General features: G+C 36.5%; 1 protein-coding gene and 1 pseudogene across 6 annotated transcripts in view; both read left to right on the top strand.

The window, feature by feature from the left end:
• Nucleotides 1-14,227, top strand: part of Rasal2 (RAS protein activator like 2) — a 381,000-nt gene that overhangs the window by 275,454 nt on the left and 91,319 nt on the right. The gene's annotated exons all lie outside the window — the stretch shown is intronic.
• LOC105743847 lies at nucleotides 2,381-2,848 on the top strand (annotated as a pseudogene).

The raw sequence follows: 14,227 nt of genomic DNA, 5'->3' as shown, positions 1-14,227 counted from the left end.
TCTGCTCCTGAATCAGCTGTGTGGGTCTTGCCTCTAGCCTCCTTGCAGGGAGTTCTGCTGAAGGGTTCCCTGCTGGGCCTGCAGCCTGGGTCAAAAGAGGATCCCTGGGCCCGAGAAGTCTCACTCACTCGCGGGGCTTGCACTCCGGGTCTGTTCAGGATCCTGCGGCCCTGGTCGTCTCACTCACTCGCCGGCCTGCGCTCCGGGCCTGTTCAGGATCCCGCGGCCTGGGTCCTCTCACTCACTTGCCAGGCCTGCGCTCCGGATCTGTTCAGGACCCCGCGGCCTAGGTCGTCTCACTCACTCGCCGGCCTGCGCTCTGGGTCTGTTCAGGATCCCACAGCCCTCGGTTGTCTCACTCACTCGCCGGGCCTGCGCTCCTCTGTTCAGGACCCCGCGGCCTGGGTCGTCTCACTCACTCCCTTGACTCTTCTCTTAAGTGACTCTTTTTCCCTACCCTCGTCACAGTCACAGCTCAGGTTGATGAATTAGGGTTCATAATGGGAGGCTAGTATAGAGACTAGGAATGTAGCTCAGTTGTGGAGCATGAACACACATACCCTTCCTTCAGCTGACACTACTGATATTTCTAGAGAAATGATTCACTTTAGGAAAAGGTAGAAGTCCGTCTACTTCTATCAGAGACTTGCTGGACAAAATTCTTTCTCTATTCTTTTATTAATTTTTCTTTCTGGGAACTGAACTCAGGGCCTCATGCTTGCCAGGCAGGTGCTGTGCAGCTGAGCTACATCCCCAGCCCCCAAAATTTTTAATTTAATTGTTTGCTTCAAGGAATATTTCTTTGAGCCTTTTGTATTTCATATGCACATGTATATGCTTATAATGCTTTTGGAAATCTGAGTTTTGACTGTTAGATTCTCCAAAAACTTTTGTTAGTTATTTGAATAGTTTTTGCCTTTCAAAAGGTTATGCTTTTCTTGTTTCCATTTATACCTTACTAGACTTTTTGCCTTTTCATGTACTTGTTTTTCTCTTTAAATAAAATACTCTTCATATGTTTTATACATGACTAAAACTACATTTAAATGATTTTACACAAGTGATGAGGAACACTTGAGTTACCTTAGTTATCCAGGTACTTACATTCAATTCAGAAAAGGAAAATGGTTATGTCGTGTAATTCTGTATACCTGTCTCACAGTGTCTGGAACTTTTAGAACAAACTTCCTCATATTCCATTTATAAAATGAGTACTGATATTTATGAAGTTGATATCGCTTCCGCTCTGATCATACCATCAATTTGGCTTTGGCTGAGAGAGAACCGCTCGTAATCTGGGCCAGGTGCTCAGTTTAGTGTCCTCATTTACACAATATAATGGTCCGGGTTGGCCTGCCATGTGAATTTAACACAATGCAGCTGCAGCTGCTTCATTGGTATTATCTTTGAGCTGAGCTCTGAAAGAATTCAGGCGCTACAAAATATGCCGAGACAACCAGAAAGCATAGCTGAACTAGGGGAGGAGCTGAGTATTTCTATGTAACTCTCCTTATGTTGTATCACTGTGACACCTGAACATTCCCAATCAAATAGACTATCAAAGGCAAAAACTTCACAGTTATTAAAAGAAAGGAAAAGTCTAGAAAATAAAACATAAACAATGTTATAAAGTTCCCTAAAAAGAAATATTATGCCCTGTCTTATGTATTAAGATATCAGACTCAGTTAGTATTGATTTCTTTTTTGCATAGAATCCTCTTTAAGATCTATGTAAGTAATTTTCCAAGCTAATCAGAGTTTCATGCCCACATAGTAGAGACCAGTGATTTTCACTTCTAGCTACACGTAAAAGTCATGTTAATGAATTTTGAAAAATATGCTGATACTTACCATCCACCTTAGACCATGTAAGTCATAACATCTGATGCAGAGCCCTGTCTGCCTATCTGCTGGTCAGTGTTTTATTTTTCTTTTAAGACAGAGTCTTACTGAGTCTCCAGCTTTCCCAGACTGGTATCAAACTTGTGATTCTCCTATCTCAGCCTCTCAAAGTACTGCAATTATAGGTGAACACAGTCACACCTCTCCTCTTTGATATTTTTAAACAGATTTCCAGATAATTCAAATATGCAGTGTACAATTGAAAACTGTCTTAATGGTTAAAATATTAGGAACATATTCTAGTGTCTTACCTTCTCTTTTTATCTTGAAGTCTGACATAAGAAACTCATATGCAATTTTTTCTCAGTGAACTGTTACATATGAATTGTTGTGTTGCATATTAGTTGCTCACCTGTGTTTGCTATGCTCAGTTCAGATTGCCAGTTTAAGTTTACAAAGCACTTTCTTTGCTGTGGCAAAGGGACCTCTGACCAGCTAAGAATCTGTCTTAGGGGTGAAATGATGAAAATGAATTCAGCAAATGAACATGAAGCAGCTGTATTACCAAGTCCTAAATTTTGGAATGATTGTCTCCTCAGCACTAATGATCTGGAAGGGGTTAAAGGTAATAACTGGAAGTGAAAGTCCAATTGTAGTGATGCGCGGCTTCTTTCTAACAAATCGAGTCCAAGATCCTATATGAGTAGGGAAAATTGTTTTTAGGGTAGAAGGAAGAGAGATTCCTATAGTTCATCGAGTCTTGAAGATTCAAGAAAAGCAAAATGGGCATATTAAGTTTTAGACCAAAGGAGATAATAATGCTGTTGATGATCGAGGCCTGTATAAACAAGGACAACATTGGCTAGAGAAAAAAGATGTCATGGGGAGAGCCAGGGGATTTGTTCTTTATATTGGAATTGTGACGATCCTCACGAATGACTACCCTAAATTTAAGTATGCGGTCCTTTTCTTGCTGGGTTTGTTCGTGCTGGTCCATCATGAGTAAGAAGCCTGACTTACTGTTCCTGGGAAGATGCTGTGCTTTTTTTACTGCGTGTTCAGAGTAGATACTTTGTCTGTGGTTGGTGGAGTGAAGGACACGTGCATTGGTACTTCTTGGTGACTGGTTGACATTAGTTTATATTTCCATGCCAGAATCCGTGGGCAGGCGCATGTGTACCACGGAGTGCACCGGAGGGGACTTTCAACCACAGGATTTCATATGTCATCATTGTCAGACTTTCACATTTTCATATATCAATGACTTTTATATTAAAAGGTTGAGCAAAAAAAAAAAAAAAAAGAAAACCCGAATTCATAGCATCCAAGCTACAAAACTATTTCAATTTTTATGTTCTCATTGCTATCATATTCCAAAAGAACACTTGAAGTTATTTCCCTTGATACTTAAAGTTTCTATTTTCATCTTTTCTCCTCTTCACTGTCTGTGAGGAGTTGAAGTCCCTAATAGAATCACCCTACAGTGATCTGTCTTTTAGTAAAGAGCATATTTGTATTCATACACATATGAATATATGTTATATACAAATATATATTCATATTCTATCAACATGTTATCACCAGAGGCACAAATAATATAATAACCATAGGAATGTCAGAAAAGACAAAATTATCTGAAGAAATTAAGTATTAGCTATACGTTTAAATCATTTGTAATCAAAGTGCTATTTAATGATAGTCAGAAAATATATAATTTAGAACTCGAAGAGCCATAGAGCAGAGACAAAAAAGAGTGAAGTCAGACATAGCCCCTTAAGGGGACAGAGTGGGGACTGGCAAATACCTGAAGGAAAAGGGAGCAGGTTTAGCAGAAAATATTGTTGAGAATCTTCCTTGAAAGAATCAGAGCAAAGGAAACCCTCCTTAAATCTGCGGTAATCCCTAGAAACAGGCTTGCTGCAGCACTGACTTTAGATTCCTGGTTTATCTTACCCAGGGGAAAACAGCTCTTTGAGGAGATGTGATGCACGCACTTATAGACCATTCTTGTAGATAAGGCACTAAAAGCCCCTCTTTCCTCCAAGCAAGGGTGTTTCTTCCTGGTTTTAATGGGGGAGGGGAGGCACACCACTTTTCAGCTCACACTCCGAGATAAATATTTACTCCAAGATAAATGTTGCTAAGGTCTAATAATGCCTGCTTAAGGGAGCATATAATTAGCTACTAAGTTTGTGCAACTGTTATCAAATGCTTTCCTCTTTTATGGAGGCTCAGAAGCTAGAAATACAGGAAAAAAATTGACAACTTCTTGATTTTGCTAGGGTTAGCTGTACAGAAAGAGGTTTTTTGTTTGTTTTTCCTCTTCCTAAATATACTCAGCAAGATGCAAGCATTGCTGGTGAACAGTAATACTTCTGAGATGCCTTTCTACTGTAGGACCCTTTAATTCTATAATGTACCAGTACCATTCATCTGGATTTTCAAATGATTTTTGTTTTATATTGTATTTCATTTTAAGGAAACTTTAAGAAACTTCATTACAAGGGGCTCATTTGATTAAAATATTATTATGATTTTGGGGACCAGAATTTTTTTTTTTTTTTGTACTGAGAATTGAACTCAGGACCTTTCACTTGCCAGGCAGGTGCCAGGATATTTTTAAATTTAATACTTCTTATTTATTAACTGAAAGGTATAAAACTATTTTTTAAATATAACAAATATAGGATAAACATAAAAACATAGATTAAATAGAAATTATGCAAATAGATATAGTAGTCTAGTACTGACTCAACAAAACATGTTACGTTTGTATTAATTTAACACTATTCAATTTGTACTTCATAGTAAACAGGCACTACAGTAATCACATGATGTGAAGGCAGTTCGCTAACAACAACTAGGAGATCTTAAATACCTATTTCACTAACTGTGTAAGGCAAAAATATGAAACTGAAGGGAAAATCATAGATCCACAAGTATCACTGAAAATTTCAAAACTCTTCCCTCAGTGACATCTAAAGAAGGTAAAAAGAAAATCTGTAATAGAACAATTAAAATCAGTAGCACCATGCCTCAAATGGAGCATTGTACTGTATGCAAAAACTAGAGTACACAGTCCTGTCAAAATCATAAGAAACAGACACTCAAACAGGTTAGAATATTTAATGGCTGGTAAAAGAAAAACTTCCAAAAGAATTTAAATAGTTATACAGAAGACTTAAACAGATGGCCAGTGTGCATATAAAAGATATAAATGGTACCAATACCATTAGTCATTAGGGAAATACAAAGCTATAACACTTGATACTCACTGAAGATGGCTGTAATAAAAAGAGAAACAATAAAGTGTGTGGGTGAGAATATGGAGAAACAAACCTTCATATAATGCTGTTAAGAATGTAAGCTGGTGCAGCCACAGTAAGAAACATTTTAACAGTTTCTCAAGAGGTTAAACAGTTTCCATATGACTTAGCAATTGTTTTTCTAGGTATTTACACAAGAAAATTTGTGTCTGCACAAAATGCACATGACTGTTCATACTATGATTATTCATAGTATCTAGAGTAGCCACAACCCAAATAACCATTAACTGAGGACCAGATTAAAAAATGTAATCTCATAATAATGATATATTATTTAGTCAAAAAAAGAAATGAAGTACTGATATGATACATTCTACAACATGAAAAATGCTAAGTGGAAGAACCCAGTGACAAAAGGACACCTTATTGTATGGTCACATTGATAATGAAATGTGTGTAATAGGCAAATCTACAGAGAGAAAAATTGGTGGCTAGGATGAGTTGAGGTAGGGAAAACAGGAATTGACTGCTAATGGATGTGAAATTTCTTTTGAAGTAATAGACATATTCTACAGTTAGACTGTGGTGATAATTGCACAACATTTTAAATATACAAAAATGCTCTGAATTGTACACTTCAAGAGTCAATTTTATGGTACATGAATTTTATCTCAAGACAAAATTAAAACACTAGACATAGAAAGTTTAGAGTAAACATAAAATATTGTTTAACATTTATTACAAATTGAAATGTTTCAGAGTCAATAAAATGTACTTGAAAAAATATTTTTAAAAATTTATTCGAAGAGTGAGTTAGAGATATCAAAGTATGTTACATATTGGCTGCTCACTTTCTATGTTGTCTACTGATGATTTGCATAGTTGCATTTTTATGTAATTTACCATAATCTACTACTGATAAAGAATATACCATATATCTTTACTTAAGGATGTGGAAATAGAATATTCAGTTTAAAAAGAAAAAATAAATTGTAGGGACTGGGGAAACAGCTCAGTGGCATAAGCACCTGCCTGATAAGCACAAGGTTCTAAGTTCGATCCCCAGTACCGCAAACGTAAAACAAAATAAAAAATAAATTGTAGCAGTATCATACATGCAGAATTTTTTAAATTTTTACAAGTTACCAACAGATTTTCATGTCTTCAGAATTGTTCATGTCTTTATGTAGTATGCTTTTTAATTTCTTCCATAAATTAGTGATTGTTAAGCAGTTTGACTTCTCTTTGTAGATAGTCTGCCTCTATTATAAGACTTTATGTGTAGACTTGCTGAATGGCATGATGCTGAGATCTCATATTAGAAGAATCTTTGTTACTTTTGTATAGCAATGAATTAATGATCAACAAATCAGGAAATGCAAAGGGCTGGTGTTTTGGCAAACAGTCCCCTACATTCTACTAAGGCTTAGTTCTGATGGCCCATAGAAATTTAAACTCAGCTTGCCCCAAAATGTATTTACTATGTTAGCCAAAAAAGGTTTTCTTGTTAATTTCTAACCTTGTGGTACTACAGACTTCTTCAGTCCCAAGAATCAAAAACCCTCTTTCACAAAATCAGTCACCAGGCCTTTTCTTGACCTCTCCCAGTTCATCCATCCCGCTTTTTCAGCCTCACTACAATTACCTGATTTTATTTATTAGTGCTTGTTATTCATTACCAAAGCTGTCTTCATGAACATGAGACCTGTGCATAACCTAGGTCCTAAGCTTAAAAAACCCTGTCTGTACATGGCATTCGGTGGTTCCTATATTGAAATCCTTAACAACTGATCTTTGTCTTTATTGTATGAGTGAAATCCAATTGGACAAGGAACATGTATGGGGTCCCAGGACCAACAGAGGCTTATGTGTCCTATTGCCTCCCTGGGATGGACTCTACACTATCCACTTCCTTTCTGCCTGCCTCCCTTCCATCTACTTTATCCCACCGTAGCTGTTATTCTCTGACCCTATGTCTCAGTTACTCCTGTTGCTGGGACAAATACCTGGCATGCAAAATGAAGGAAGGAAAGTTTACTTAGCTCACAGTTACTGGAGGTTTCAATCCATACTCAGCTGGCTCCAAGGCAGACTGGCATCTGGCAGAGAGCAACCTTTCTTGGTGGCAGCAAAGAGCAAGAGAACAAAGGGAGGAGTAGCAACAGCTCAAACAGCTAGCTTCTCCTGCCTCAGGGCAGGTGCAGCATCCACACCCACTATAGTCACAAACTCCAGAAGCTGCCCCATGACTACATAAAGCTTTGGGGGAACAACTAGACACAAACCATAACACCCTGGCAAGGACCTTTATACAATATGCGGATTAGGCTGCACATTCTGTGATGTCTCAAAGCAGGGCTTGGAGGGGCAGTCCTGTCAACTTTGGGAATTTCTGATGGGTAGTCAAAGGCACGACTCAGGGGTGAGTATAGCCTCAGATTACCTAGTGAATTGCAGCAACAACAATGAGAAAGGAGAAGGCCTGTCTTAACTTCCTTGCCCTGGGTCAGGGCGTGGCATGCAGATTTGGTGACTGGCAAAGGGGAACCTGGCATGCAATGGGCCTGGGTTGGGCCCAGGCATCTGTGAAGGCCTCTACTTACTCTTAAATATCCTGGATACCCAAGAGAGTATGACATTACATAGCAATTAGAAAGCACCATGGCAGGTGCAAAAACTTGGAAAAAGTTTTCCACTGTAGGATGTTTAATGTCTTTGTTTTTGTGAGTCTTTAACAGCTGCCCCTTCATTTTCATTTTTCACAGAGCCCCTCCCATTGTGCTGCGGGACTTGTATAGTACACTAGACACTATAAACTCTTCTGGCCTCCAGTCACTCCTCTCACATGTAAGCCTTCATACTGCTACCAGAGAAGTCCTGTTAAATGGAAATCTCACCATTGTCTTCCTTTTGTTTAAAGTCCTTGAATGGCCTTCTACAATCCCATGCCCATGAACATGACTGAATTTTATACACTTTACTTGGTTTGCACAGTATGTTCTGTCTCTGCTTGCCTCCTATGCTTCTTTTGAATGTTAGTGCAAAAGTAGGTTGTTTTTTGGTTTTTTTTTTATCATCAGTTTCCTGATGAAGCCTTTTTAGTTGAGCTCCTGGTACAGGACAATTAAAAAACAGAGATAACTTCTCCCAAAAGTTGTCTTTTGGCTTTCAGACTCATTTGTGAATAGTAAGTATTGCCTTCTTTACCTCCTGTGCTCTACATCCCATGTTCCATGTTTATCATTCCCATTCTGCATCCCTCCTAAAAGCGTTCTTAGCATTTAAAAACAATGCCAGTATCTACTTAACTCTTCCAGACAACATTAGCCTTGACCCTCTCTGTCTTCCCACTGGAGTATTTGTGGTATTTAACCACTATAGAAGTGATATTATTATATTATAGGACTCTTATTTGTATAATAACATATAATATATATACAATATATTGTAGGACTATTATTTGTATAATAACTATCTTCCCTGGTCTGTGTTATTCTAGTTGATGATATGCAGAATAGACTGCATATACCTCAGAGAGCACACCTATAATCCCTTGATATGCAAAAAGAGCATTTTTAATGTTTTTTTGTTATTTAACCTTTTATGTTATTGAATATTCAATAATCATACATCAGAACAATTTTATTTTATTTTTTTCCATAATTTTATTGAGAAACAAATAGCAGTGAGACAGTTTCAAACCAAATTGGTAGGACAGTTTCAATAATTAACACATTGCATACATTCTTCCTAGTGGTTATTTGCTGTACAAGATGCAGACATGATATCCTATTTACTAACACTATTAGAACAAATCTCTCTATTCGTTAAGAGAATATAACTATATATTTATCCTAGCCATTTTGAATACACAGATACAAAATGGACATCATCTGTGTCCCCTTTTTGTTTAGTTCCGTTATTTGAATATTATAGGTGTGTTAACTCAGCAAAATATTCTAAGAGTCCAGTAGTCCATAATAGTTTTGAGTCTTCCGCTTCACTGGCAATGTCAGAAATTGTTGACCTGAGTCCCCTACAGCTCAACCTAACAGCATGGCTTTACTTCTTATACTTCATTTTTATACTTTTCTGCTGGATGGTTAAGACCAAGATAAAGCAAGACCTATGCAACAGGAGTTGTAGCTTTTGGGTCTGATAAGATTAGTGAAATCCCCTCAGGATTTATCCTGAGATCCTGTACCTCAGATTGTAGATCTTTTGTCAGTGTCAGCCATGTGGATGAGTCACGGCCATTGTTTGGCCAATGTGCTCTCTGTGAAAGCCTGAGAGAATGTTTTCTCACCATGTGACTCTCCTTAGGCACACACTACATCATCGATCACTTTCCTCTTTGGCCCCATAATCTCTTTGATCAGAAAATTTGGGACACTACCGAGTTACATGATGTTACAGTACAAGTTCTCATATGTCCTGAGTCTTAATTGACCTTGGAAGGCTGGGGCCAAAATGTTGGCTGTCCTTCGGCCCTCCTTTTTCTCTAATTTTGGTCTGCAAACTTAGGTTATTAACCTTCCAGAAGAGAAGCTTAAGAACAATTTTGTATTTTATAAGTAAACATATTAAGAATGCACACTTAACATTTTATTCATTTCATACAGTCAAAACAATTTAGAAACCACTCTTCTAGAAGATGCAGACTATATCTTATTTATATTGTGACTTCACCACTGACTTTTTTCACCAATATGTCAGTGAAAACTGTAATGGATAGATTTGTTATATCCGAAGTATACAAATCACAAACACATAAACCTCCTATACCATAATAACTTCTCAATTAACTAGTAGTTTTGAATTAATCAACATTGTAGACTTTTTTAAAGAATCTACAAATAATATGTCTAGTGAAATAAAACTGAGGGTATAATGTAGTGAGCAGAAGGGATTTTCTTTCTGTGGAAGCCCTATGAGAATAGTGACAAAGAATGAGCTATGAGAACTTTCTTAGGTATTTGCTTCTCATTGAAGACATAATTGACTGTGTAAAAATATGGTCTGCCTCACAACTCTTTGAAAATTAAATTGGTTAGGGGAGAAGAAGTATAAGTCAAATCTGATATCTGTCCTTACTACCAGGGCTCCAGACTTACCCATTTAAGGCTAGCCACACAACTCACATCTTCATAAAAATCAGGTGCCTGCATATGAGAAAGGAAAAAAAAAAAAAAAAAACTTTGAATTATCTGATCTTATATCTTGGGCTTGTGTTACCCTGCCCTTTTAATTCTACCGGAGTACTCCTGTGAGGATTTAATATTGCCAGCATTTAAGAATATATACCTAGAACAGGCAAAATGATAAGAACTGGTTTTTTTAACTTCATGTTCAGCTAGCATCTTACTTTTATGACCAAGAAAAAATTGACTTCCTCTAATGCTTTTTATTTTATTTCTTGCATTGAAGTATTATGTGAATACTTTATAAAATCTATAGAATTTTGCAGTTAGACTGTTGTATATAATGAGGACCATTTTGTTAACTTGATGCCTAAATTTATAATGGAAAAAGGTTTATAGCATTACAAACAGTGTAAGTAGGAAATATCTTCAAGAGGCAATATAAATATATCTAATGAAATATTTTCTATAATGTACAAGATGTGATCAAAATTCACTGAGTGTTTCAATTTTAAGAAATTTATTATCATAAGATTAATCACTAATCACTCTGAAAATACTTCCCCTTGCTTCGAACACAATGACTCCATCATACTTCCCACTCTGCAGAAGTTCTAGAAGACCTGTTTTGTGATTATCTTTACAGTGTGTGATTAGAAATGTGGTTACTGCACTAATGTGTGCTTCCAGTGGAAAGATAACCTCATAAAAATATTATGTTTTGTCCCATCTACTTTAGTCACCTATTATGGTACCATGTGGCTTCTGGCTCTTCCCCAAAATCAAAATGAGCATGCAAGGTAAACTTTTGAACCAACTCAGAGCATAAAGGCAGCCAAGACAGCACAACTAAAGACCACACCAAAAAGGATGTCCAGAACTGCTTCAGAAAGTGGCAAGAATGGTGGGAGAAGTATGTTCAAAACAAGGAAGATCAATGGCACTGTCTTTTACTCTCACATTTTTAAAATTTAAGACTTCACCATACTTCTTGCCATATTTCATATTTATCCCTCTGTCCTTCATTTGTTCAAAAAATTGTATATTCTGATACATACCAGTAAATTTATTGTTCACATTTTCCTTTTGCTTTCCATTGTCCATAATGTGAGTTTCAGGTATATTTCATATCATCCGACGCAGTTAGAAATTTATTTTCTAAAATAACCAATAGGCTTCAGTTTTCCTCTATTTGTGATGTGTTATTCTTAGAGTCCTAGAACTAAAAAATAAAAAACTTCAGTTAAATCTATCTAGTCTGTCTCCCCTGATAAATGAAAACAAAAATCTTTCACATTATGTTACCTAATGTTTTTTCAGGCTTCTGCGATGACCTCTGGGAGACTATTTGTCTAATGGACATCATTTTGGAAGAATGTTCTCTTTCTAAGTTTTAATCCATCATTTCTTATTTTTCTATTCCTTAAAATCATTTTTCTTGCTCTTCATACCCTGAACTTGAGTAAGAGCAGCAGTCTTTGGTAGTTATAAGAAAATATGTACCTCATTGATAATGAGGAACTAGGTGAATAGAAAAGTAGAAAAGTGAATCTTCCAGGGGCCGGGGAGATGGCTCAGTGGAATAAGCGCTTCCCAGGCAAGCACAAAGGCCTGAGTTCAATCCCTGGTTCTGCAAAAAAAAAAAAAAAAAAAAAAAAAAACATTTTTTTAAAGAAACTTTTAAGTGGTTTGGGTTTTTTTTTTTTTTCCTCAAAATGGATTAGCTATTTCTCTACCTTGTAAAATGAATTGGATTTTTTTTAATAATCCAGGTTAATCATTATTAGTTTTATACAAATATATATTAAGTATCCCATTTTCTACTAAGCATTGCAGAAATATAAAATGAGAGTAGTGCATATTCCTGTATAGCTTCAGGAGTTAAGATTTAGAACGGGTATAAAATAGTACTAGAACTAATTATAAGTCAAGACAAAAAAATCTAGCAGCGTAAATAAAGTGTCTTAGATAAGAAAAGGTGGGAGAGACCAACTCCTATTAGAAATCAAGAATGGTTTTCTGAGGAATGGTATTTGCAATAAATGCTGTAGATGAAGTTAGATGTGTATCTCACAACTAACATAAAAGTAAATTCAAAATGGATTAGAGATTTAAATGTAAAAATAAATCAAAAACTACTAGAAGAAAATATGGATGAATTTTAAAATCTGAACATAGAATTACTGAATGGTCCCTGAAAAGCCAGAAGCAATTTTTTTTAAAAGAAAGCAACTGAAAATTTGACTAATAAACACACACACACACACACACACACACACACGCTTTAAAAAGCTGGGTGGCAAAACAAACAGAAAACACAAAAACATAGCAAATTAAAAGACAACAAATAAAGTGGGAGAAACTGTTCACCACAAATTTGTAGAATAATAAAAATCAAGGGGCAAATTAACAAAACCCAGTAGAAAAATTCTATTTACATATGGCAGTGGGAGGTCTTTCTTAAGGAAAAATGCATAAAATTTATCTGGAAATTTGAAAACAATGTTCCACTCATATATAGTCAGAGAAATAAAAACATTTAAAACGACATAGAGATACTATTTCACCTTTCAGGCTGACAAAAAAACTATAAAATATAACAGATTCAGTGTGTAGGATTGTGAGAGACACTGTTTATTGAAATATTGTTTATAATTTCAAAATATTAGGAATAACCAGAATACCTTCCCAAGAGAAAGTAATAGTATAACCTACTGTATATTCAGAAAGTAAAATAATATCCCCCCAGTGTACTGCATCCTGACATGCAGAACTTACGAATATATTATCTTACATGGATGACAAAGGAGACTTCTGCAGTGTGATTAATGTTAAGGACCTTGACATGGAAAAATTATCTTAAAACACACAGTTCAATCACATGAGGTCTTAAGAGCTGAGAATCTTTCACAGGGTTGTAACACTGCAAGCTTTAAAGATGGAACGGCCACAAGTTAAGAAATAGAAGAAAATGCAAGAGATTTTCCCCTAAATCCTTCAGAAAGGAAGGCAGTTTTCCCAAAACCTTGATGTTAGCCAGGAGAGATTCATGTGGAACTCCTAACCTATAGCACTGTATAAGATGACAAGTTTATACTGTTTTAGAAATCATGTTCATGACAGTGTGTTATAGTAGCAGTAGAAGACTAATGCAGCGGAAAAACTGGCAAACTTCCAATTAAGTCTGTAGTTTGCTGTGATATCTACACTAACTTCCTAGTTTTCATAATTATATAGTGGTTATGTAAGATCAGGGAACCTGGGCAAAAGAAAATTCCCTACAATATTTTTCCAAATTTTTGTAATCTAAATATCCAATAGAAATGAAGGGGGATTATTTCACTTATGAGTATATGTTCAAGTGGCATCCACTTCAATATAAAGGCTTTGAGTTTATCATTCTTAATAGCTGAGTAATACTCCATTGTGTAAAACTACCACATCTTTTTCAACCATTCCTCAGGTGATGGGTATCTTGGTTGTTTCCAAGATTTGGCTATCACAAATTGTGCTGCTATAAACATAGGCACACATTTATCCCTATTATATGATGTTTTCAGATCCTCCGGGAAAAGGAATAGCTGGTTTAAGTGGGATTTCCAGTCCAACTTTTCTAAGGAGTCTCCACACTGATTTCCATAATGGTTGCACCAGTCTACATTCCCACCAGCAGTGGAGAAGGGTTCCTTTTTCCCCCACAGCCTGTCCAACAATTGTTGTTGGGTGATTTTTTTATGATAGCCAATCTTTCTGGAGTGAGATGATATCTCAATGTTGATGATCTAGAGTGTGCCTAAGGAGAGTCACATGGAGAGAAAACATTCTCTCAGGCTTTCACAGAGAGCACACTGGCCAAGCAATGGCCGTGACTCATCCACATGGCTGACACTGACAAAAGATCTACAATCTAGGGGCCAGGGAGATGGCTCAGTGGAATAAGCACTTCCCTGGCAAGTGCAAGGGCCTGAGTTCAATCCC

This window comes from Octodon degus, unplaced genomic scaffold, assembly GCF_000260255.1.
Source record: "Octodon degus isolate 3935 unplaced genomic scaffold, OctDeg1.0 scaffold00176, whole genome shotgun sequence".
Taxonomy (NCBI): domain Eukaryota; kingdom Metazoa; phylum Chordata; class Mammalia; order Rodentia; family Octodontidae; genus Octodon; species Octodon degus.
The sequence above is the reverse complement of the archived record's forward strand: the minus strand, read 5'-3'. Positions and strand labels throughout refer to the sequence as shown.